This window comes from Tursiops truncatus, chromosome X, assembly GCF_011762595.2.
Source record: "Tursiops truncatus isolate mTurTru1 chromosome X, mTurTru1.mat.Y, whole genome shotgun sequence".
NCBI lineage: Eukaryota > Metazoa > Chordata > Mammalia > Artiodactyla > Delphinidae > Tursiops > Tursiops truncatus.
The window spans coordinates 35,557,960-35,583,807 of record NC_047055.1 but is presented as its reverse complement, the minus strand read 5'-3'; the positions used below and the strand labels follow the sequence as shown (position 1 = coordinate 35,583,807).

General features: G+C 41.1%; 1 long non-coding RNA gene and 1 pseudogene across 1 annotated transcript; one reads left to right on the top strand and one right to left on the bottom strand.

Annotated features, from left to right (window-relative positions):
* The first annotated feature begins 1,230 nt into the window (after positions 1-1,230).
* LOC101337444 (cytochrome b5 pseudogene) lies at positions 1,231-1,776 on the top strand (annotated as a pseudogene).
* Positions 1,777-3,331: 1,555 nt separating this feature from the next.
* Positions 3,332-24,192, bottom strand: LOC141277621 (uncharacterized). The gene is made up of 4 exons (XR_012329286.1): positions 23,889-24,192; positions 22,323-22,379; positions 8,908-8,962; positions 3,332-4,073 (listed from the first exon to the last, which is right to left on the bottom strand). It is a non-coding gene; the product is annotated as an uncharacterized lncRNA (long non-coding RNA).
* Between the last annotated feature and the right edge of the window lie 1,656 nt (positions 24,193-25,848).

Below are 25,848 nucleotides of genomic sequence, written 5' to 3'. Positions count from 1 at the left end.
AGGAATGCAAGAGATTTCTGTGCATTAATTTTGTATCCTGCAACTTTACCAAATTCATTGATTAGCTCTAGTAGTTTTCTGGTGGCATCTTTAGGATTCTCATGTATAGTATCATGTCATCTGCAAACAGTGACAGTTTTACTTCTTCTTTTCCAATTTGGATTCCTTTTATTTATTTTTCTTCTCTGATTGCCATGACTAGGACTTCCAAAACTATGTTGAATAATAGTTGTGAGAGTGGACATCCTTGTCTTGTTCTTGATCTTGGAGGAAATGCTTTCAGTTTTTCACCATTGAGAATGATGTTTGCTGTGGGTTTGTCGTATATGGCCTTTATTATGTTGAGGTAGGTTCCCTCTATGCCCACTTTCTGGAGAGTTTTTTTTTTTTATCATAAATGGGTGTTGAATTTTGTCAAAAACTTTTTCTGCATCTATTGAGATGATCATATGGTTTTTATTCTTCAATTTGTTAATATGGTGTATCACATTGATTGATTTACGTATATTGAAGAATCCTTGCATATCTGGGATAAATCCCACTTGATCATTGTGTGTGATCCTTTTAACGTGTTGTTGGATTCTGTTTGCTAGTGTTTTGTTGAGGATTTTTGCATCTATATTCATCAGTGATACTGGTCTGTAATTTTCTTTTTTTGTAGTATCTTTGTCTGGTTTTGGTATCAGGGTGATGGTGGCCTCATAGAATGAGTTTGGGAGTGTTCCTTCCTCCACAATTTTTTGGAAGAGTTTGAGAAGGATGGGTGTTAGCTCCTCTCTAAATGTTTGATAGAATTCACCTGTGAAGCCATCTGATCCTGGACTTTTGTTTGTTGGAAGATTTTTAATCACAGTTTCAATTTCATTACTTGTGATTGGTCTGTTCATATTTTCTATTTCTTTCCTGTTCAGTCTTGGGAGGTTATACCTTTCTAAGAATTTGTCCATTTCTTCCATGTTGGCCATTTATTGGCCTAGAGTTGCTTGTAGTAGTCTCTTAGGATGCTTTGTATTTCTGTGGTGTCGTAACTTCTCCTTTTTCATTTCTAATTTTACACTAAGAAGCCATAAACAACTCAGTTTTTAAAAAATGGGCAAATGGGCCTGCCTTCCTGCCCAGGCGCAGAGCCGGGCCGCAGGGAATGTCCCGGGACAAGTCCACGGAGACGCCCACTGTACCCCGCCCGGCTCCACTGCTCCCTTTAGGGCCTGAGGCTTGCCGTGTTCCGAAATGGCCGGGGAGTCCGACAAAGCCGTGAAGTACTAGTGGAAGACATCCAGAAGCACAACCACAGCAAGAGCACCTGGCTGATCCTGCATTACAAGGTGTACAATTTGACCAAATTTTTGGAGGAGCACCCTGGTGGGGTAGAAGTCTTAAGGGAACAAGCTGGAGGTGATGCTACTGAAAACTTTGAGGATGTCCGACACTCTACAGATGCTCGAGAATTGTCCAAAACGTTTATCATTGGCGAGCTGCATCCGGATGACAGGTCAAAGATAACCAAGCCTTCGGAAACTCTTATTACTACTATTGATTCTAATTCCAGCTGGTGGACCAGCTGGGTGATCCCAGCCATCTCAGCACTGGTTGTAGCCCTGATGTATCACTTCTACACATCGGAACACTAAACACGTTCTCAGAAGCCAATGGAAGAAAAGACTGCTTTGGTCCTGGGAGAAAGAAGCCACTGTTAACTGCTTCAGCTGACAGAACCCTTCACCTGAAAATGAATTGAATACACCTGTTTTCCTTTCCTCCTACATTAGACACAAAACAAACCAAAAAGAACTGTTCTTTCTACTCCTGAATTTTTAGAGTGTGCCTTTTTATTCATCAGCTTTGTTTTGATGTTCCATCGCTATGTCATTTGCTCACTGTGGGCACAATCTTTTAAAACATACCACCATGAATGGCTCTTTGATATGTAATTGCCTGTGATGTTTGGAATCTGATTATTTGGCGGTCATTTAATGTGCTGATCTTTCAGATCCAAGTTGTCTGTCTGATGTGAGCAGGGGCGTCCTTGGATCTCTTCTTGTGCTGCTTCATCTAATTGAATAATCAGGTATTGCATGTTTCCATTGTAGTTTTTTTTTCAAGGAAAGCCCAGAAATAATAGCTTAAAGATTTCTAATAATTGTTCTACTTGAACAATCATATAGATGATAAAAAGAGAAAGTGGTCTGCAAGACCTAGAAAAGATACTCCATCTTTTCTTTGATTAAAAACACCAGCAACATCAACAAAAGCCTGTGAACCATGAGAGAACATTACCACTGTCCCTTCTCTCAGCTTAAATATGTCATTCTGAAGAGATTCTCAGTTATACAGCTTCTCAGACTCCTCCTTCAAAGGTAAAAACCGTTTACGTGCTCCTATAAAGAAATGTTGATTCCTTAATTTGTAAAAACACACATTTGAAAGAGATTGTGGGACATTTGGAATCTGATTTTTGAAGAAATTTAGCTCTGGTGATGGGCCATGAAGAACTCTGGTGTGGACTGATTCAGTCATCCCGTCTTTGTTTATTATTCTTTGCGCAGTGCTTTTTCTTTAAATGTCGAAACTTGAGAGATGAATTTATAGACTCGAAGTACTTTGTAGTTAGCAATGATTGTCTATTGGCCTGCTAGCCGACTGACGAGCCATGGAGTTCTTCAGAAATAACTAAACACATTGGAAAGGAATTTGTTTAAATTACAGAGCAGAGATTTTTATAATCAGTGACATGTATCACCCTCCGCCTTTTTTGTCACTGGAAGTTAGAGCGAATGTAGGAGGGCAGTGGGGCAGCTGTCTCACATGGGAGAATACCTTGCAGAGGGATCCTTTGTTTAGATTTTAATAAACATAAGCCTGGAACAACAACAAGAAAATGGGCAAATGACTTGAACAGACACTTCATCAAAGAATATATATGAATGGCTAATTGGCCAATAAGTACATGAAAAGGTATCTAAAATAATTAGTTACTAGGGAAATGCTAATTAAAATAACAGTGAGATACCAAATCCCAGCCACTAGAATGGATAAAATTAAAATTAAAAAAAAATTTTTGTCAGTCGACAAAAACACATGTAGTTGAGGTTTTAGAGCAACCAGAACTCTCTTACATTACAGGTGCATATTAAAGCAGCACAGCCACTTTTAAAAATAGTTTGGCGGTTTCTTATGAAGTTAAGCGTACACCTAGTCACGATTCAGCAATTCCATTTGGAGGTAACTACACAACAGAAATGAAAACATATGTCCACACAAAGACCTGCATACAAATGCTCATAGCAGCTTTATTTGTAATAGCTAAAAGTTGGAAGCAATCTAAGTGTCCATAAACTAGTGAATAGATGAACTGTGGCATAGCCATAAATGGAATACTACTTGGTAATAAAAAGGAATACATTTCTGATACTGCCAGTAACGTGTGAATTTCAAAAGCAGTAAACTGAACAAAAGAAACCAGACACAAAAGAATACAGATTGTATGCTTCCATATATATCATATTTTAGATCAGCCAAAAGTAATCTATGATATATAAAGAACGTTAGTAGTTGCTTTATTTTTTTTAATATTCTCCAATTATCTTTTTAAAAATTAATTCATTAATTTTGTGGCTGCGTTGAGTCTTCGTTGCTGTGCGCAGGCTTTCTCTAGTTGTGGTGAGCAGGGGCTGCTCTTCGTTGTGGTGCGCGGGCTCCTCATTGCGGTGGCCTCTCTTGTTGTGGAGCATGGGCTCGAGGCATGTGGGCTCAGTAGTTGGGGCACGTGAGCTCAGTAGTTGTGGCTTGTAGGGTCAGTAGTTGTGGAACATGGGCTCAGTAGTTGTGGCTTGCGGGCTCTAGAGCGCAGGCTCAGTAGTTGTGGCGCACGGGCTTAGTTGCTCCGCGGCATGTGGGATCTTCCCGGACCAGGGATTGAACCCGTGTCCCCTGAATTGGCAGATGGATTCTTAACCACTGTGCCACCAGGGAAGTCCCAAGTGGTTGCTTTAGACTTGAGGGAAGTGGACTGCAAAGGAACATGAGGGAACTTTCTGGTGTGATGGAAATGTTCTATATCTTGATTGGAGTGACTGTTAACATGAATATATACATCTGTCATCAAACCACACATTTAAATGGGTGCATTTTATTGCATGTACTTTATACCTCAATAAAGTTAATTTGTAAAATATATTATTGAACACCAAACCTCAGTAGATACATACAGCAATAGACTAGATATCACTGAAGGGGGAATTACTGAATTGAATGAGAGATTTCATTCAATGAGATCTCTCAATGAGGAAATTACCTAGAATGCAGGATAGAGAGCGAAAGAGAGAGAAAATATGAAAGAGATATGAAGGATAGAATGAGAAGTTACAACATTTATCAAATAGGAGTTCCAGGAAGAGAAAATAGGGATAATGAAGAGGCATAATTTTATTTTATTTTATTATTTTTTAATTGAAGTGTAGCCGACTTACAATTGTGTTAATTTCAGGTGTACAGCAAAGTGATTCATATATATATATATATATATATATATATACTTTTCCAGATTTTTTTCCATTATAGGTTATTACAAGATGTTGAGTATAGTTCCCTGTGCTATACAATAGGTCCTTGTTATTTATCTATTTTATATACAGTAGTATCTGTTAATCCCAAACAAGGAGGCATGATTTTAATGGTTGAGAATTTTCCAGAATTGAAACTTGAAAGCATCGGAGTTGGCTCTGGCAACCCTTCAGGATCTTAGGGCCTTGCTTGTCTAGGTTGCCTTTCTCACTACCTGAATTGAATCTTCTTTTTACACTTCCTTCCTCAGGCAAATTGATGAGTTTGAAGGGGAAATCTGAAAAGCATGGTCTCTGAGCTCCCAGGTCTTCTTTTTCTCTTAATCTCGTCATTCAGAGATCTGGTGGACGTCGGTGTTCCCGGCTCTCTCATGGGGTTAGTATTTTCATTTTACTTCTACCTGTGAAAGGGAGATCTTGGCTTTGTTAAGAGAATTTCAGCACAGAAAGAGGGAAGACTAGTTAGTTTGGGCAAAAGGGCCTTCCTGGAACACTGAAAGAACATTCCCTAAGTGGCCACCTGTTCTACATAAGCACAAGATTGGCTGCTGGACTGGCGTGAATCCCTTCTTCCCTACCACACAGTAGCTTAAGGCTGTACTAGAGGAAGTGTGGCCAGTCACAAAGCCATGTCCAGTGAATTCTCTAAGATGTTTTATTTTGATTCTATCTGATCAGTACTATATGGCTGTAGCAATGGTAGTCTCCCCATGATCTAGGACTTGTAGTCAGCTCCAAGCTCTCCTTCTAGCATAAATCCATAGCCTGAAAGGCCAGGAAAAGGAGGTGCAATTTAAAGGAGCTGGTCTTGCTTCTGGTGAGCAGCTCTTGGCTGGGTAGAGGAGGAGGTTGAAAATTTGGCAGGCTAATTTTTTAAGGTTTAAAAATAACTGTGGATTTCAATTATCCAGGCTCTTTATGTAGACTTCTCCATGTCTTCATTGGCAGGCCAGGCAGTAGCTGCTGCTTTATTTATTTTAAAACCTATTACAGCTTTTTCTTGATCTAAAGGAGAAAGAATATTTTCACATATTCACATCATTAGAAGTGTAACTTTTTTCCCCCAGCAAAACATGAGATTGGCATGTCAGGAATGCAGATGTTTGTCTATATCTGTGGATTCCAGCCTTTCTCACAGTCCCCTTGCTAATTGTTTTGCCAGGCGGCTTTTGGCTTTTACAAAGCAAACCTGACCTGTGTGTCACTGCCCTTTTTAACAAAATTCAATCTCAAAGAATAAAATAAAGAAGGTACCCTTAAAGGATGTGTGGAAGGAAATAAGAAAAAAGCCTCAATCAATAGAAATTGAATAAGAGGTTGGAACCTTGGGGTAAAATTACATGTAACTAATTGGAATTCTTTTCTTTCCATGAGATAATAAAATTAGGCACCTTCATAACTATTCCTTGGGATTAAATGAATGGCCTGAGGATACTGAGGTGGGATGAGGGGGCTAGTCTGTAGTGACTAGGGGACGCAAGTCTGTTGCTCCAGCTACAGACAAAATGTGTGACTGTATTTTCTGAATAACCAAACAGTTTACTGGTAGTTTAACAAAACTGATGGACCAGTTTTAATCAGAGTGATACAATTATTTGAGTCTGTGTGGAGAGACTGCAAATATCTAGATGAAAAACAGGAATAACTTGAATCAATCATTCATATGTTTTATGCTTCCACAGTATCAAGCACATGGAATGGGCAAACAGTTGAATAATTTATTCAATTTTAGCTTTTTTACCTGGATGCTTCTGCAAACACTTTAAGTCGTTTAAGGGTAGTTACCATGCCTGATACTCCCTTTTCCTCCCACATAGCATCTACCACAGAACAGTCTGAAATAACTGCTTGATTAAATGGTTGATAGGATATCTGTGAGTCTGTATGAAGAACTTAAGTTTATATCAGTCTGTGGAGCTATCTGTGGCAAAGATGTCTAAATGATTCCCAAAGCTTCCTGCTCCCATTCCATGCTATAGTGTTGCTGTTGGATAGTGGCTATCCAGCCAAGAACTGCATTTCCAGCCTCTGTCACATCTAGAGGGACCATGGGACTGGGACTGCATTTCCCAGCCCCATCTCACAGCTAGATGAGGACATCTCACATTTAATTGAATTTTGGAGGAATTGCTTTGTGTCATTTTTAAGCCAAAGTAGTTAAAAAGCAGTGACTTTAGTCCATCTCCCTATCTACCAGCTGAATGGAGAGAACTCGCAGGGCCCTGGGGAGGGCAGAAGGATGAGATGGAAGGATCTGGGTCTTCAATGTCCACGCGAGCCCTCCACAATTAGGAACACTCACACTGGACTGGGAACTACTTTTACTGTGTTATGGCATTGAGAATTTGGAGTTTATGTATTAGAATAGCTAGCAATTTCTTAATTAATACACTGTGAATTTTAGTATCTAAGCTCTACAATGATCTCTCGGAGGTAACTTCTACTGAGACTGCATGGTATCAGCAGAAAGAGGTAACAGGACATTCTCTTTTTTTGCGGTACGCGGGCCTCTCACTGTTGTGGCCTCTCCCATTGCGGAGCACAGGCTCCGGACGTGCAGGCTCAGCGGCCATGGCTCACGGGCCCAGCCGCTCTGCGGCATGTTGCATCCTCCCGGACCAGGGCACGAACCCATGTCCCCTGCATCGGCAGGCGGACTCTCAACCACTGCGCCACCAGGGAAGCCCAGGACATTCTTGTAGGTCGCCATTGCCACAGTGCTGTCACAGGGGAACTGTGTGGGATGTCTTCTATTTGCCCTTTCTAAATCCCCTCTTCGCCCTTTTCTTCCTTGCTCTCTGCCCTCTGAAATCTGAACTGTATGATTACATCAAGGATTTCTCTTGCCCTCTGGCATCTGGCTGAGTTTGGCTAATAGGAAACTCCCACAGGAGGTCAGAGGGAAGGAGGAGAGGGAGATCAGAGTATTGATTCCCTTGGCTCTCTCACTGTGAGGTTTCCTAGGGATGGCTGTGTCCCTCAACCAAGGTCACTGCTCCTCTCAAGGCAGACTTCTCCACACCACCTTCTCCTCTGCCTTCCAGCAGCCATCCTTTACCTTGTGCCTTCAGGTTTAGGGCTGCTAATAGCTTCGCTGCTACTAGCTCTGAGTTACTGCACTATCCATGATGTGGCCCCTATAACCCGTCCACTTTTATATAAATAGCCCCTTTTATGTGTCAATTATATCTCAGTGAAGCTGGGGGAAAAATAGCTCCTTATTCAACATTTCTCGAATTCTCCTGTTTTTGCGTGTGTCATCTGTTTATGTTGAGACCCCCCAATGGTACAGGGAAGCAGAATTAGATGTTCACAAGACAATCTCTGTTAGTCAATATGAATGGGGCCCATTGAATCCACCAGTCTCTTCCAATTCTGGGTATGTTCACTTTTAGGAGGGCTTCTCATTTTCCCCTACAGCAGTAGCCATAGTGGCTAAAGACAGTGAATTTTTACCCTATCAGTGGGATCTGGGTTTGTAGCCTAAAGTAGCTGGCTACAAGTTTGATATTTCTTCAAAGTGTTATGCATTTGAATTTTATTTTCTACTAAATCTCTGTGTTTGTTTGTTTTTTGCAGTACGCGGGCCTCTCACTGTTGTGGCCACTCCCGTTGCGGAGCACAGGCTCCGGACGCGCAGGCTCAGCGGCCATGGCTCACGGGCCCAGCTGCTCCACGGCACGTGGGATCTTCCCGGACCGGGGCACGAACCCGTGTCCTCTGCATCGGCAGGTGCACTCTCAACCCCTAAATCTCTGTGTTTTAAACAAGTGGAGCATAGTGGTTATGAGTACTTGGCATCGGTGAGACCAGGCTTTAAGTTAACCTTCAAGTTGGGCTGTCTCCACTGATTATTAACTATTACCTTGGACAAGTTACTTAGTCTCTATAAGCCTCAGTTTCCTCATCACTAAAGTGAGGATAATAATATCATCCACCTCATGTGGTTATTTTGAGGACTAAATGCCTGACTCGTATTAAGTGCTCAGTAAATTTTAGCTCCATATAACCATATGTGTCTGAATAAAATTGGTGCTCCAAGAAGATGAGCCTTGCTTATCCTCTAACTTCACGTACCCTCTGTGTATAATGGCACATATCCCAGTTTGAGAAGCACTCATACACTTACATAAAGTCTAAAGTAATGTTTAGGAAAAGCAAAGGGGATACAAGGGCCAATTTGCTGATATTTCATTTCTCAGAAGAAAGAAAAGAAGGAAGGAAGGAGGGAGGAAGGAAGAGAGACAGAGACAGAGACAGAGAGAGACATATCATCTTGAAGAGTCTGTATAGCATAGCAATTAAGAATATAAACTGGGGTCAAAATCCTGACTCTGTTACTTACCAGCGGTGTCACCTTGGGCAAATTGCTTAACCTCTATGAGCCCCAGTTTTTTCACCTGTAAAATGAAGGATAATAATGATATCTGTCTCATAGGATTATTATGAAGATTAAATGCATTAACAAATGTAAAATGCTTACAACAGTGCCTGGGACACAGTAAGAACTATAGAAGTGTTTATTATTTCTTAGGAAAATTCAGAACTTAGTTATACTTCCTTATAAAGAATGTTTATTTTGAATGGCATATGGAAGGAGGCACTATATGTCTTTCAAGTGCTTAGTGCCATTAAAGCTTTGAATCCAGCCCTGTCTTGCTTTGAATTGTTTCTTGTGTTTGGAATATACTCCCCAGTTAACCCCACCCGACTTCCTTCCTCTCTACCTGCCAAAATTATATTCCTCATAGCCCACCTCAAACTTTCCCAGGCAGTTAGCTGTCCTTTCTTCTCTGGGCTCTCACAGCACTCTGCTTATCACATTGTATACGTGGATACTTCACCCATTAACCCAAGAGTCCTTCTCTACATCTTTGTAACTGTCAGTGTCTGGCACGTGGTAGGCTGTCAGTAAACATTGTTTGAATTGAAACATGCATTCAGCCTCAGTCTATGCAATGGTCTCATTAATCTTCATCACAGCCAAGCAAAATAGGCATTACTATCCCCAATTTATAGCTGAGAACTCCAGACCATAGCAGAAGGAATTTTTCTTGTCAAGACCATAGAATCAAACATTTTTCTCATGCTAAACATCAGAAGATCAATCTTTTCCCCAAATGAAGATAGCAGGAACAAGGTTAGAAAATAGGACACCCAATGAAGTTTCCAGGAGAAATCAGTCCAGGGTCCCGCCCAGTCAGGGGTCAGAGTTACTAAGCCACGATCGAAAACTTAGGCTGAGACCCCAAAGTCAGTAAAAGGGTCAAAGCCAAGTGGAGACTGCCATAGACTCAGTCACCAGAACAGCCCTGAGAATGGTTATCAAATAGATAATGATGAGCAAATTATTCCTGACCAGTCAATCCAGAAGATAGATACAGGTCAATAAAGGGTTGAAGCTCCTCCTCGGGGAAACCAGGACACCAGACATGATATGAGGAGTCAAGACATGTATCAACCAAGACATTGACATTTGCCTGTTTTTTCTACCTACGTGTTATGGACCATGCCCAATTCTGACTCTAAGCCAATCCGACACAACTATTAACATAATTTCCACTAATAAACTAGACCACTTTTTGATTAAAAACACTGGTTTGTAATTGATATCAAAGTTGTTAATTATCAGCACTAATGCTTGAAAACTGCCTAGCCACTCAAGGTTGTTAGTTTCTTGGCAGGGAGAAAAAGAGGAAGAAGGAGAAGAAAGGACGGACTTGTGTTTTGGTCTAAGATGCAGGACCCTATGGTAAATTGTTGCTATTATCATTGAATACTTTTTTATTTAGGTCATTTAAATGTGGAAACAGTACTATTAGTTGAATCTCAGCTAGCAGGTAGAACACATCTAAATTGTTCCTGGTCAATTCAATCAAAACAGTTGACTATTTTTGTAGATATGGTCTTGGTATAAGGAGAGCCATATTTGAAATATGGTTCATAACATACACAAGCATGTCTCTAATTGTGCAAACAAATTTGCAATAGATGGAGTCTCTTTAGACTTAGGCCAAATCTACAGACACATGATTGAGCTGAGTGTATTTGAAAAGGCTCAGTGTTTCTAAATCGTCCCAGCTTATTCAGATGGCCCCATAAACCAACAGAGTAGAATTTCTAGTTCTCTGCCATTGATGGGTCACGGTCCTGGGTTAATGAATTGGAGTCACCGATTTTCCATCATGTCTGATTCATGAGCTCTGTCTAGATTCTGTTTAAAGCCTTTCTTATTCACCAGGGAGACTGTCTTCTGCTCACACAGCAAAAGAGAGAAAACCTAATGAGAGCTAACTGGAAAATGAAGAGTTCATTCTTCTTCGGATTCATTTTGGCTCCAGAGTGAACACACATGCTCGAGGGTGTGTTTTTGTAAACCTCCCTTCCCCCTCCTCCTAAGTTACTTAGTTGGCTTACCCCATGGTTGTGACTAAGTTGGAACAGTCCTCCTGGGTGTGCCTTTCTCTTTCTGGAGAGAGTTCAGAAGAAGCAAGATCAGATCGTTTTGACCTGGAGCAGACTAAGTTTGGGGTTGGGATAACAAATCTTTTGTCTTTTAAGTGCCTTTCACCTTTGAGTGTCTGCTAAGATGTCACAAGACACAGTGAGAAATAGTTTTTATTCCCATGGGGACTATTGTTGGATTCTACAAAATTTGACTATGTGTCTAGGATCTAGTTGTTATCTGCAGGGCACAGTTGAGAAAAATGTCCCAATAGACTACCTCGAAGCATATATACAAGTTGCTTCACCCGAATAAATCTATTTTGCATTATACGTGTAGTTCGGAGTTGGTTTGCACACTTATTAGTCCCGGAGAGCCCTGGAGGACAAAGTGTAACGTGTGTACACTCAAAGCAGTTCAAGAAAAATTCAACAGTCCAATTCAGACCTCAAGAAGAGTTCTTTTAATGACTGCTAGTTACTCCTTTAACTGCTATAACTATGACCTGCATTTTCAAATCTCCCCATAGCCCTCACGGCCCTATGCCAGGGTCCTAGGCACTCTCAGTCTTTTCTTGCCTAAGCTGTTTGAATAAGAAAAAGTCAGGCTTCTTTATTCCCAAGCTCCCTTGAGTTTACTTTCCTCCTTCACTTTTCTTTCACCTACATTTTGTCCATTCCAGAATTGGCCATGTGGACAAATAGAGGAAGTAGTTGTGTGCTGTGATTTCAGAGGCACCACCAGAGAGCACCACGCAAGGATTTCCACTGCTCAAACTCAGTGTCTCTTCTAAGAGCCAGACCTACTTTCTGAAATCCTTTCTTCCCTTGTAGCAGCAGGACCTGAAGTCTCTGCTTATTTCCCTTTCTTCCATAGCTGCCCAGCTTGGACTTCTTCCCCCTAAACCTGGTTGCAGAGTTGATGGCAATTGCACTGGCCCCTCACCTCTGCTGATTCTTCTGGCCCCTCACCCTCCGCCATTTGAGGGTCTAGAGCTGTGGCTGGCAAACTATAGTCCCCTGTCCAAATCTGGGCATTCTGTAAATAAAGTTTTATTGGAACACGGCCACGCCCACTGGTTTACGTATTGGCTGTGACAACTTTTGCACTATAATGGCAGAGGTGAGTAGTTGTGACAAGAGACTACAGATGGCCTTTAAGGCTTGAGATATTTACTATCTGATAATTTATAGAAAAAGTTTGCTCGACAGGTTTGAAGGCTAATCACTACAAGAGAACAAGCACAAATAGCAAACGTGGAGCCAAGTTGTAAAATTTACAACTTCTTATGTAATAGTTTCTGGTCAACTGTTTCTGACTCCTCAAATGGAAAACCCAAGTCCAGATGGACTTCAGGTGGTTGCTTTCAATTCTGTGGGTGGACCTTACCCTCTGCTCCATGCCTTCTTTTTCTCTCGGATGTAGGGGTGGGCAAGTGAATTCAACTCTAAAAAGGTCCATCTTCCCAGCATATCGTCTCAAGATGCAATCCAGGCAAAAACTTCAGATGCCTCCTTTATATAAAATAGGCAGTTTGTACCTCTGGGACACCTAGACCACGTGACATTTAGGTCCACTAGGTTTCTTCCTGCACTCTGCACTCCCTACCACCAACTCCATCCAGAAATATATTTACATAGGCACTCTACTTATTTCTTATCTTGGATTAAAATATAAATGTGCTCTGGAAAAGGATGACACAGTTAGCCAATAAAACCTTGGTTGGATTATTTTTATTAGCTTCCTCTCAGATGGCAGGACTCTGAGTATCAAATGCTCTCTGCTTCGGAGACTCTATATTCTCCTCTTCCCAGAGCTGAGGCTACTTGCTTTCCTCCTGTAGGCTTCGGCTCCATCTGTTCTCAAGGACCAATCCCAGCCTTGGTCAGGGAGGATTAACAGCCTCCTAGTCTGATACTCTGGGAAAGGGCATTAGGTTAACCTTGTTTTAGGCGAGACCCGACTTTGTGTTCCAGCTGTAACTGCCCTGCAGCCTTATTTCCTGATTACTCATTTTGTCTTGTTTAACTATCTAGTACCTCTAGTTCTACTCTGTCTATGTGCTCTTGGGACAGGAATCCTGTCATAAACCCCTAACACAGTGGTTGGGGCCCAGCTATCTGCCAACATATATCCTGGATATTGGTTTTCTACCTGGATTTCCAAGTGTCACTCACCTCTGGATAACCAGTTTTTAATATTCTTTCCAGCTGTGGGGCACCCATGATCTCATTTTAGATCCCCCAGTGCCTACAACGGGACCATTAAACAAATGATTACTGAGTCTCTGCAGAAGATTCCTTCTCCTGTTCTTAGAGACTAACATTGACTCAATTAAGGGGTTTCCAGCTCCCTAATGGTTACCCCTGGGCCTTCCCACAATGAATTAGAGCCTTGGAGGTCCAAGGACACCAGCTTTGGCTGCGGAAAGAAGTATCATATAGTCTATGAAAGTTCATGGAAAATTTGACTCATCTGACATTTTTGAGGCTGACTAATGTGATTTTCATGGCTATTTTTTGTTCCCCCTATTTACGTTCTTAGTATCATTTTTGCTTGCTTTTCTCACGTCCTTTTTAATGTGTCTCTTTTTACTATTTGTGCACCTTGTCTCTGATGACTGAGAAATCTGATGAAGACTGCAGTGTGAGGGTTTCCCCTCTAGGATGGGTTACCCTGGTATGAGTTGTGAGGTTTTGACTTAAAGTTCCAAGGAGGTCAAACTACAGCCCTAATCTCTCCAGCATCTTAACCATGGCATCCAGGAGAGGCCGTCAGAATGGGAGACAGGATTCTGGATGGAGAAGGAGAACCTTACTTTGTCCTCTCCTGAAGCAGCACGTAGCACAACTCCTGACAGAGTATCTACTCATGAAAACATTTGTTAAATGAATAACAGTATGAATTTTTAAAATGCTGACTTAACCCGTTCATTCCATTAACATTTTCTGTAGGTTGTCGGTAGTGTCTTCATTTGGCCTCAATACTCTTTGTCTGACCAAAGTAATTAACCTTCATCTCTCTGTTCCCCCAACACAGTGAGAAAACACAGCCTATGCAATTGGAGAGCATTTGAATTTCTCCCTGAAAGAGAAGTGTTGTAAGCAACACCAAACCTGAAAACTTTGAAGTGGGGTGACAGCTTATATTTATGGCATTCAGTAAAATTTCTTGCTTGAAAAGAACATCCTCTTCCATGAGAGACTTGGATGACATGCGGGTGAACTGAGATAGTGATAAACACTGGCTTGGCTTTCAACACAGCTTGGGTTCGTAAGGCACAGTACGCCTGGCCTTGTCAGATGGATGAACTCTACAGCAGCGGACAGTTCTCGATGCTTATCGGCTACACCTAGTGTGCTGTAACTGTGGTGCAGCCCAGAATTGGCAAAGAAAATGTCCTGCTGTTTGTTTGTTTGTCTGCTCAGACCTTGTCTCAGCCAGTTTTAAGATGTGGTGACTCTTATCTTCTTACAGTCTTTTTGGGATATTTGTCATCTTTTTATAGATGAGGAAACTCAGACTCAAAGAGGTAAAGGGCCCAATCCATCAATCACCCAGCTCGATTTGAGACTAAACTCAAACTTGGCTTTCCTGATTCCCCGGTTCAGGGTTCTTTTGATCTCCCCATGCTGCCGTCCTTGCTGTGGTGACACTGCTCATTCTCACTGGGCTAGCTTGGCTCTATGGCTGTCTCACCACTGAGGTTATATCTGACATTTTAACCACTGATTGAAAAGTAGAAAATAATAGTTCATAAACCCCAGTCACTTAACTAATTATTCAACCAAAATACTACACGTACAGGTAAAAACAGAAGTCGTCACTCTCCCTCAGAGTAGCCACCTCTCCACAAATTCTCCATGTAGGGTGAATTAATTTAGCTAATTGTTTTGGAATATTATTTATCAGCCATGGAAACAATCTGATATGTTTTGTTTCTTTAAGTTTGCCTCAGAACAATTCTGAGGACTTTGCTTTCATTAAAAGACATACTCAAGACACTTTATTGACTTCCCACTGACACATAGATAATTAACAAACATTTATTGTTTGCTTCGTACGAGATGATCTTATAGACACTGTGTGTGTATTGAAAGATAGTATTTCATGAGCAACATAACATATGTGGTTCCTGCCTTTGAGGATCTTAGAATCCATTTAGGGAGAAAGGGCTAATACTTATGAAATGGGCGCAGAACAATACAAGAGGTACACAACCAAGTGCTAGTGTAGGTGTTATTGATGATGAAAAGGGAGAGATGTCCTTAGTCTGGGGGCAGACAAGGAAGACTTTTCAGAAGATATTGGATTTGATCTAGGCTTCAAAAACCTATTAAGATTTTGATAGGCAAAGGAAACAGAGGAAAGTATTTCCAGGTAGAGAAACAGCATAGGAAATATAGTAATGAGAAACATAGACGTTAGGATGACAATGAGATAATCAGTATAAATGGAGTAGAGAGTGTCTGTGGGAGGGTAAGCTCGGCCCAAACTCCTCTGCTTAGTGTTCAAACCCAACATTAACTGCCCTTGTGTAATCGTGCTACAATCCAATGACTTTTCTTCTTCCCAAAGAGCAGGCTAGAGGATCATTATCCTGATAAAATCTAACGTCTTAGTGGTGTCACCTTCCTCCACACCCAATTGAGACCAAAACCAATTGCGTTTCAAAAATTTAGAGGTAACTCCATCAAAGCCCATTAAATCAGTGTGAGCATACAAAAAGCAGATGTAGAACCTTGCTCCTTAAATGAATGTTTTGTCCTAGGGTGAGCAATGTCGTTAGGGATCATAGGGAAGGTCATGGAAACGCTTTTGGAAATGTTGGATGCTAGAATGAATTGCCTTCAGTTTCAAAAGAGCTTATTTATCTTTCTCATTTACAGTCAAGATATGGTGAAAGGGAAAAGTTGCTCCTAAATAACAGCAGGAAAATACCTAATGTTTTAGAGAATGAGCTGGCTCTTGATGAAATTGATCTACCTCCTGGGCAAGCTGTGTGTGATGTAAGGTCTGAGACATTCTTTTCCCCAGTGCTCCCATTACTGCTTGAGATTCCTCGTTAAGCCAACAGTTTGGGAGTTTTCTTCAAACAACGCTCCTGTGCATATTCACAAATAAGCCCCAACTCAGTTCCCTGGTCTTTCATCTGAAGATGACCCATCTCACGTGTATTTGAATACATTTCCCATAATTACCCCCAAACAGCTGCATTTTGATGATCTGCCTGGGGAATAACTGTAAATTGTTAAAATACAGTCAGCTCATCTCACCAGTGAATAATGTGCTCTCTGGTTCCACCAAGTGAAAATGAGCATCTCAGATCCTTTTTGTCTGGAATGATTTCCAGGGAAAGAATGAGTGACTGAGACTGCTGACACTTTGGAGAAGAACTGTCTTTGACAGTTGCTCCAACTGGCTTGTTTTGAGATAGGCTTGTATACCATGTAAAGTGACTGATTCCACAATCATCCAACCATTGTTCCCTTGTCCTCCTGTTTACACACATCAGTGTTGTTGGTGTTTGGAAGCTCCTAGCAGGCAAGGAATATGCTCTTCAGAACTCTTCAGAGTTCCCAAGACAAGAGCAAAGGATCTTTTCTCATTGTCAAAATGGCCATAGAGTTGCTACAAGACAGATTTGGGGCAATGTGGTTGGCTGTGTCAGGCTCCCAATTCCAGATAGAACTGGAGTGGGTTAGCTAAATAGGAGATGAGGTTAAAAGGAGTAGTAAATGTCCAGATATTTTTATTGGTTTATTTGCCAAATTCTATCCATAACCAATTAGGAAAATGGTAACTTTTTTTTATGTAACTAGAGGCAGATTTGGAGAGCAGTTGAGTTTCAAACAGAAGTAGTGCTTACATCCAATGGCAAAATGGTGTTTATGTATTTAGGGGTAGGAATTAAGGTTGCTTTTCCTCTAAAACAAGGATTCTCAACCTCTCCCCGAGGAGGAATTTCTGTGGATAGAATCCCCAATTTCTCTTGTGGTGTGTGCCCTGTGGGAGTGTTGGAGACGTCCTGCTCTGGGTTCTCACCACATAGACATTTAGGGAACAAGTCACACATGGGACAGGTTCTTGGAAAGCCTATGTTTGAAACTCTGAGGAATGCATAGGCTGCATCAATGCAATCTCACTTCTTCAACGAGGAAGTTCCTTCCTGACTGGCAGTCTGGAGATGCAGTCTGGAGAGAATCCTTCCCTGGTGCTCTCCTGATTACAAATTGCTTATTTATTCAGTTGATGCATTCACCACAGCCATTCTTTTTCATTTCTGTAATTTACTGTTGGACATTGTGGTATAGTAATGGTCTCAATTTGTTCATATCTCCCTGTTCCATGCCCTTGTATAATCTCCTTCCACACGCACTCTGGGGTTGGTTGTGTGACTTGTTTTGGCCATTGGAACAAGTAGCAGATGTAATGCAAGCAGAGACTTGAAAATCGCTCACACATTGGGACTTGCTCTCCTTCACTTCTTACAGGAATCTGTAAAAGGACAGCAGGTGAAGAAGCTTGTGCTAGCCTGCCAAATGAAGAGAAATATGGGGCCCAGTCACCCCTATTGCCCCTGTCAATAGGCTACCAAATGCCAGGCATGTGAGTGAAGCTATTTTAGATCACCTAGCTGTTAGCCGACTCACAACTTGACCACTATACCACAGCATGAAAGAACCCAGCAGAGATCACCCCAGCTCGCTCAGATCAGAAGAATCATCAAGGGCAGGCACTAGGGTGAGGCAAGTGAAGTGCCTACAGCACAAATTTTAAGGAGGCACTCACTCTTAGGATCATGCAAGTACAGAGTTGACAATTGCACAACCCTATGGAGTGGGTGCCTCCTTAAATGTTGTGCCCTAGGCATTTCACTTGCCTCCCTCTAATCCTAGCCCAGTGAACCACTCAGGCGACCCACAAAATTATGAGCCAAATAAGTGATTGTTGTTTTAAGTCATCAAGTTTTGGGGTGATCTGTTACACAGCAATAGATAACTGGTATACGTTGGCTATTTCCAACATTCTCCCCCTCCACTCTCTCTCAAATGGCAGAAGGAATTGAACTGCAAGTCCAACCAAGTTACTGAGATCCTAGAGAGAAGGTCTCCTGAAGCAATAGATGAGCAGAAAGTTTTCCATATGAGCTATGGATTCCAAGTCATCCCTTGTTCTCGGCATGACTTAGTCTAGAAGCTGATGGCAAACCATTCTTCACGTAGTTGGTATTCACTGACTTATTGCTGGCAGGGTGTAGCTGGTTCCTTTTTCTTCTTCTATACCTGGCTCAATCTAATGAGCCCATACTCACACCCTTGCTCTCCTCCACAGCACTCATTAACCTCCTGAGCAAAATTGACCCCTCTGTCTGCTTAGATCCATGGTAATGACAAGGATTTTTGGCTTAGGTGAACATTTGGGTCTTGTGTGCCCACTCCGTGGTCATCTTCTAATGTGAAACTAAGAGCAGCTAGATTAACATAACCCACTACCTTTTTACCTTATGAAAGAAAACCTCTTATTAAAATAACAGCAACAATTATTATCTCTAAATATTGTCTTTTTGAGAAAAGATAATATAAAGTAATTTAAAAAAATAAATTCTGCTGTACACTTAGTTCTCTTTCTCACAATAAACTTCAAATAATCTACCCCAGATAGTACTTACCCTGATAGAGAATCTTTCTCACACACATCAGACGTCAGAAAGCTGACCCACAGTTACCTGTTTGCGTATTTCAAGCAGTTCAGGCAACTTTCATGCTCTGATAGCTTTGCTCTGCTTGCAGTACATCAAGTGCTTTGCTTTTATTTCTAATTGCGTTAGTGAAAGTACCTAATGAATAACCACATCATTACTAATTTCAGGTACTTCAATGTTTCTCAGTTTTTTTAATGGGAAGATTGTATTCTTTTCACATGGCTCTTTCCACCTTTTCCTTTTTAGGTGCTTTCTTCTATCTTATACTTTTTAGATCCTAACAAAAATACTAAAGAAAAGTCAGGATCCATGACTTGACCTTTATACATGTTGAGATGGTCTCTTTCCAATCAAGCCTTCTCCGGACCTAAAACAGTTGTCTTCCCCAGGCAGGACAGGGGCCTCCTCATACATGCTCCTCAAGCACTCCTGGCTCCTGGTGTATATTACATTGTCATACTACATTACTTACTTACGGTCGCTTACTTATATCATGTGCCAGAACATAAGTTTGTCATGAGTAGAATGGTATCTCGCTTTTCTCTGTATCCCCAGCACAATGGCTTACACATAGTAGATGCTCAGTAAATTTGGTAGAATTATTGTATGAATGAATGACTGAATAGGACTAAAAGCTGAAGCTGGGGGATCATTGTGGCCCTTTAAGGCATATAACAAAGAGGATGAGAGCAAAGCCTTTTGAATCAGACTGGTTTCATTCTCTAGCTCCAAATTATACTAGCTGCATGGCCTTAGGCAAGTTACTTAACCCCCTGGTGACTCAGTTTCTTTGTCACTTGACACAATGTCTGGCACATGGTGAACAGGCACTCAGAATGGTAACCTCTCCAATTTTATATTATTCCCCCCAAATAAAAAATTAAAGAATATTCTTTTAGCTTTTGAAGAATCATCTAGTAAGAGATTCATGCTTTGTAATTAAAGAATAATTCTCTCTCTAAAAAAATGGTAGCCTCTCTCAGTACTGGTGGTAGTAGAAGTAGTAACCACCAAACCCTCTGGGCTTTCAAAATGAGGTCGGCTTTCACTATGCAGGGCTCAGGACCCTGAGAGTGCATTGACGACAGGATAGCTCTGCAATAAGTCACACGAAACAAATGGAGCAATTCCCATAAAGGTTGAATTAAATGGTGCAAATATCCATGGTTAGGTAGTTATTGCACTTAGCAGAATTGGTGGGGCCATAAAATGAGACTGCCCTTTTGTTGTGTTTTTTATATCAACAGACCATAACATTTTACACTAACAGATGAGAATCACTTTGAAGTCATTGTGCTGTCCTTCCAAATAACAACCTTGGGGAAACGTGCTTACACCAAAGCAGCCACTAGAGCCCAAATATTTTGGACTTTTTTGGGGGAAATGCCTTTAGAATTGGCCTATGAGACACATAAGAAACAAGGTTTTTATATTTCAGTTGTAGTCACACATCCTGTGTGATGAACATACACGCCGGGCATCAGCACTGGCCTCTGGCCCTCATTCCACAGCATAGTTTCCCAAGAGCCCAGCTTCCACTGTGACAGAACTTCTAATCAGTGGGGAGAAAGGATTCTTTCTCTTGGATTTTCACAGAATGGTTCTAGGAATGGGAAAGTGTCATCTGTTGTTTCCTACTAGACCTTGGAGTATTGGGATAAAGTATTTTAAAAGTCAAAAATGCCTTAAGTATTTTCACGTTAATTTTTGCTAATTAAAAAAGGTGATGTTTCCTTCATTATATTAATAAAAATGCTAATATTTTCTACTTCATAAATGTAATATATTCCATTGTAACAAAAAGTAAAGCATTGTATGAGGAAAAAATAGTTGTTTCCCCTCTTCCTTCTCCAGTTCTATCTTCCTAATGAAATACATCTTATCAGTTTGATGTATGTATTTCCATACTTTTCTATATGTACAGGCACATGTAAATGCATAGGCTTTCCCCCTTTTTTGGTTTGCAAAAATGAAAGCACACTATATACATTATTCTTTTTTTAATTAAATTAAATTAAATTTAATTTTTTTTTTTTTTTTTTTTTTTTTTTTTTTTTTTTTTTTTTGCGGTACGCGGGCCTCTCACTGTCGCGGCCTCTCCCGTTGCGGAGCACAGGCTCCGGACGCGCAGGCTCAGCGGCCATGGCTCACGGGCCCAGCCGCTGCACGGCATGTGGGATCTTCCCGGACCGGGGCACGAACCCGTGTCCCCTGCATCGGCAGACGGACTCTCAACCACTGCGCCACCAGGGAAGCCCTAATTTAATTTTTTAAATTAATTTTTAAAATTGAAGTATAGTTGATTTACAATGTTGTGCTAGTGTCAGGTGTATAGCAGTGATTCAGTTATGTATATGTAAAACAAAATATTGAGTATAGTTCCCTGCGCTATACAGTAGGTCCTTGTTGTTTATCTATTTTATATATAGTAGTGTGTTATATACATTATTCTATAACCTATTTTTACTTACCAATATGTCATGGAAATTCCTCTAAGTCAGTAGTATTGATCTAACTGATTTTAAAAATCTGAAGAATATTCTGTTAAATGGATGTACCTTAATTTAGTCTACCATCCCCTTATTGATAGATATTATGTTGTTTCCATTTTTTTGTGCTATTATATATATATATATATATATATATATATATAAAATGCTGCTTTACATTCCATATATACTTATGCTTTTAATCCTGCAGAATATATTCCCCACAGTAAGAATGCTGGATCAAAGTGTAACGTGCATTTAAGATTTTTATAACTACTGCCAGAACAGAAAAAAGTTGAAATAATTCACATTCTCACCAGCAATGTAAGGAGGTGCTCACCAATATTGAATACTAGCAATCTTATATGTTTTTTATTTTTACAATCTGAAGGGTAAAAAGTATTTCCTTGTTATATTAATGTGCATTTCCCTGACTGCTAGTAAGTTTGAGTATTTTGTATTGTTGTATATGGCTTTGCCGTTTGCATTCTGAGAAACTCTGCTGTGATTCTAAGTTAGCAAGTAGAGATTTTCTGCAATGATTCACCTGTTCATCATCTTTGCTGTTTTCTATTGCATGGGTTGTCTTTTTCATATCAGATTGTAAAAGCCTTTAAAAATATGAGGGATATCAACTCTTAATCTGTCCTACGTGTTGCAAATATTTTCTCCTGCTTTGTTTCTCTACTGAAAATTTTCCTTTTTTTTTTTGCTTGTGAATTCCTTTCAAAGGAGCTATTTAGACATCCCTTTATTGTCAAAAAACTTTCCCTGACATTTAACTTAAATTCTTTGTGTTGCAATTTACCTCTCTTCCTGGGTCATGGGCCCCATTATTGCTGTCTATATCCCCAGAGACAACTGAGCTGTATCTATTGGAGCTTTCCTATGGACTGAGTGACTAGATTGAATTGACTGACCAGTCAATTTGACTTACATTTTTTCTTTCCATTAAATTGACTGGTTGTTTGACTGAATTGACCTCATTAGTCAGTGCCTCTTTTGGTATGGTACATCCATGTGTGTACACATGTGTGTTCATGCACACCCAGTGACAGAACCACTATCCAGTGGTTTCCAATGCTGCTTTCAGTTGAACTGACCCAACGGGATCCATTTACCTGGCATTGCAATCGGCAGCAGGCCTGCAGTGGATCTATATCACTCCAGTTGCCCTGCTGGGTAGAGAGAAGACAAGTTTGATTGATTCAACTGAGAATTCTCTTCTGATTCTGCCTCTGAGCATGTAGAGCAGAAGTGTGAAACAGGCCTGTTTGGTTGGTGATGTCTCATCTTTCTGGTTCCCTTCCTGGCACAGTGCTGATATTCTCTGCACCTTTCTCTCTCCTCCTGTAGCCAAATATCTATCTGTCTTATTTTCCAGTGTGTAAGTTCTTTGCTCAGTGGTTGAAAGTAACCCATTTTCTGGGTGATTCTGGGTGTTGAAAGATGAAGCAGTGAGAACAAGGCAAGGTTATGGTTAAGAAGTTGGTGAATAGGGGAACTACCTTCCCAAAATTGATTGTGCAAGAGACTGGTTCTGTGGGATATAAAGAGGGCTTCTGGGCAGAAAATTTTTGTGGCCAAATGTTGCATAGAATCAAATGGCTGGGTTTAAGAACCTTCCTGGTCATGTTCCTACTGCGTGAACTTGGGCAAGTCACCTGGGCCTTGGTTTTGTCATTGGTAAAATGAGAATAAGCACAGCACAGAGGTCATAAGAATGTTTGGTGGATAGAATAAGCTACTGCATGTAAAATACTTAGCACAAGGCCTGGAACAGTACTCAATTAATGTGAACTCTTCTTATTCATAAATACTTTTTGAAAACTCTGAGTTATACAGATTACATCTCAGAGCCTCTAATATGTTTATGTGCCTAGTGTATCACCACAAGGGAGGTAGAAAAAGAAGAAAATACGTATTAGATCATGGAATTCCTCTTTCTGCCAACATGATTCTCAATGAACTTATGCTCTGTGGAGAAAACTTTGGGAAATACCAATGTAGAGAAGGAAGACAGGGTTTGGAGACAGAACACTTGGGTTCCAGTTTGACTTGACAATTACCTCTATTGCTTTTGTGACTTTGGACAAGTCACTTAATCTGCCTGGGCCACAGGTTTCCCACTTGTAAAATGAGAAGCATAAGACTATCTCTTCTACCGGTCTTACAAGGTACAGGGAGAGAGTTTTGTAAGCTGTACCCCACTATACTAACCCCAGGGACCAGGAACAGGAGCGACTGCTGTGAATCCAGGTGCAGAAAGAGGTGAAGAGAGGACTCTTTGTGTGACAAGTTCAAGGACATGACCAGTGACACCTCTGGATGGCTGTGATTAGGATTAAAGCATGCACACAACAGAGCTTCCTGGAGCTTGCAGTATGAGGCAGGATTTCTAGGCCCCTTCCAAGTCTCTGGGACATTTTCTTACTGCAGTTAATCTTCAAAGCAGGAGTACCTTCTCTAGATGGACAGGAGAGTTCTAAAGAAATCCAAACACCCCATGATCTTTGGTCAGGCCCCTGGCTTCATTATTCACTGCTTTCCTCAATGTGAATTGATAAAACCTCTGTAAATCAAATATATGCCTAGTTCATACTAAGATTTCAGTGGCTGGAAACAGTCTTTAGTGTTTTTATCCCAAGGCTCTTTTAAAGGCAACCTCAAAGAAAGGTAATACTTACCTGGAATAGCAGGCTGATGGGGAAGATCATCTGAGGCAGGAGAGCCTCTTCAGCACTCCTCAAACCAGATCACAAAGGTGACTGTCTCCTTCCTCTGCAAAGTGGACCAGACACAGGCTCAAATTAATTTTTCTTCTGTATTGCGTTTCCAGATACACACAACCCAGTGGAAAGACCATATAAGGAAAGCATGTGACTGACCCTTGTCTGTAACATTTTGGCCAGATGTTAAGCTTCCCTGCCTTGGAAGCACCCACCATTTCCTTCATCAGTAACTTTCAGCATGCTTCTTCCAACTGGTCTAGATGTCTGATGAGTATAGTTGAAAGAACACTGAGCTGGGAGTTGAGACCTAGAGGTCCTGTCTGTGCTACGGACTCACTCTGTGACATGGGGGCAAACCATGACCCCTCCTTGAACATGTTTTCTCATCTGTTGCACAAAGCATTCGAACTGGATGATCTCAAAGTTCCCTTCCAGTTCAGTCTATAGTTTTACTTGTTTTTCTACACCCTCAGATCAGCGTTACCCTCATTCCATCTTTCTGTGTGGAGTGTATCCATTTAAGGCTAATTGCAGGATATTGGAGAGCTGTCCAAGAACATATGAAGCATTGTAATATTTTTTTGAAAATAATCAGATACAGCAAAACATGCAGGTGGTTGCTCTTTCCCTTGGACTCCTGGCCCCTGGGATCTTGCCTCCTGGAAGGTGTTCACAGGCTCCAGCTGCAGAGCACAGCCTGTGGATTATTGCCCAGAAGAGCAATTTCTGTGAATGGGAGGGGAGTTGGTGGTGATGACAAGGCCACTCATTGGGCTCCTTTTCCAGTGGATAGGGGTGAGAATGTTGAGGGATAGGGTGCAGGATAGGAGTCAGGGAATCCTGACTTACCAACAGCAAGAATTGAGGTCACAGCCTTCATTTTTTGGCCCCTGTCTTGTCTGGGAACTGGCTTGGGTTGACATCATGAAGGAGACTGTCTCATGCTAACCCACACAAACTTCCATATATTTCCAAATATACTGATGCTTGGGATCACATAGACACAGAGTAGCTTGACAGTTTTTTCATTTCTCATCAGTGTTTGAATCCCCACGGACCTCCCCCAACCCCATTGCCTCTACTTTTCAGCCATACTCAAGTTGAGTTCTCTCATTGCGGAGGCCTTAGCATATGCTGCCCTCAACTTGACTCACTGTCTCCTGTGGGAAATCCCCTTCAAGACTCATCTCAAATGTTACAGTCTATGAAGTCTTCTGCTATTGCCCTAGACCAAGTTGGTCATTCCCTCCTCTACGTTTCTATAGAATCTTGGACACTCCTCTACAGTATTCCCACTAGCTGCAAGCTCCGTGGACCTCTGATTTTGGTATTGATTTAATTCAAACTCCAGTAAGAGATAAATCCGCAAATCTTAATCTCAATGGCATAACAAAGTAGAAATTATTTCTCACTCCTTTAAAGTCCAGGTAGTGATGGCAGGGTGGCTGTTAATGTTGTGTATTCTGTCCTGTGAAGTCAGTCAGGATGCAGGCTGATGGAGGTGCTAGCATCTTTAACATGTGGCTTCTAACGTCCTCTTGAGAACCCATATCCAGCCCATTAATGGGAGAGGAGAGAGACGATCATACACCTAAAGTGGTTTTTATGGGACAGGTCTGTTAAATGGCACGCATCACTTCTGTTCACTTTCTATTGGCTGAAACTCTGTCACAAAACCCCACCTAACTGTAAAGAAGGTTGGGAAATATAGTCTAGTTATGTACATGGGAAGAGGAAGGAAAGGATTTTGGTAAACACATAGCTGTCTCTAGAGGCCATAATGCTTTATTCACTGCTGAATCCCTAGGACTGAGCACAGTGACTGGGAGAGGGTTACTATACTGGATCGTGACCTCATGATCTAGTATCTTAGTACCCCAATCAAGCACGGACACATGATAGAAGTTTATTAAAT